Genomic DNA, 1,347 nt, shown 5'->3' with positions numbered 1-1,347 from the left:
CGGCCTTGGATGCCATAAATGGTTATGGAAAAACAAAAAGCAATGCTTTTACCACACCAAACTTAAAAGGTTTGCTCGTCCTCGAGCAAAAGAAGAAAGAAGAGAGTATAATAAGAAGAAATGAGGAAGAAGGGAATGGATTTGTGTTCGGCCAAAAGGGGGAGAAGTGGTGTGTATGTTGTGTGAAAATGAAGGAGGGAAGGAGGGTTTATATAGGAGTGGGGGAGGGGTAGGGTTCGGTCAAGTGAGGGTGGGTTTGGATGGGAAAGTGTTTTGAATTTGAATGGTAAGGTAGGTGGGGTTTTATGAAGGATGGATGTGAGTGGTGAAGAGAAAGAAGGGATTTGATAGGTGAAGGGTTTTTGGGGAAGAGGTGTTGAGGTGATTGGTGAATGGGTGAAGAAGAGAGAGAGTGGTGGGGTAGGTGGGGATCCTGTGGGGTCCACAGATCCTGAGGTGTCAAGGAAAAGTCATCCCTGCACCAAATGGCAAGCAAAATCTCGTTTTGTGCAAATTCTGGCATTAAACGCCGGGCTGGTGCCCATTTCTGGCGTTTAACGCCAGCTTCTTGCCCTTTTCTGGCGTTTAACGCCAGTCTGGTGCCCTTTTCTGGCGTTAAACACCCAGAATGGTGCCAGATTGGGCATTAAACGCCCAACAGCTAGCCTCACTGGCGTTTAAACGCCAGTGGGTTCTTCCTCCAGGGTGTAATGTTTTTCCTTCTGTTTTTCATTCTGTTTTTGCTTTTTTCATTGATTTTGTGACTTCTTATGATCATCAACCTACAAAAAATATAAAATAACAAAAGAAAATAGATAAAATATAACATTGGGTTGCCTCCCAACAAGCGCTTCTTTATTGTCATTAGCTTGACAGAGGACTCTCATGGAGCCTCAGAAATGCTCAGAGCTATGTTGGAACCTCCCAACACCAAACTTAGAGTTTGACTATGGGGGCTCTGTTTGGCTCTGTTTTGAGGGAAGCTCTTCATGCTTCCTCTCCATGATGACAGAGGGATATCTTTGAGCCTTAAACACCAAGGATTCTTCATTCACTTGAATGATCAACTCTCCTCTATCAACATCAGTCACAACCTTTGCTGTGGCTAGGAAGGGTCTGCCAAGGATGATGGATTCATCCATGCACTTCCCAGTCTCTAGGACTATGAAATCAGTAGGGATGTAATGGTCTTCAACTTTTACCAAAACATCCTCTACAAGTCCATAGGCTTGTTTTCTTGAATTGTCTGTCATCTCTAGTGAGATTTTTGCAGCTTGCACCTCAAAGATCCCTAACTTCTCCATTACAGAGAGAGGCATGAGGTTTATACTTGACCCTAAGTCACAC

The sequence above is a fragment of the Arachis duranensis genome, chromosome 10, assembly GCF_000817695.3.
Source record: "Arachis duranensis cultivar V14167 chromosome 10, aradu.V14167.gnm2.J7QH, whole genome shotgun sequence".
NCBI lineage: Eukaryota > Viridiplantae > Streptophyta > Magnoliopsida > Fabales > Fabaceae > Arachis > Arachis duranensis.
The sequence above is the reverse complement of the archived record's forward strand: the minus strand, read 5'-3'. Positions refer to the sequence as shown.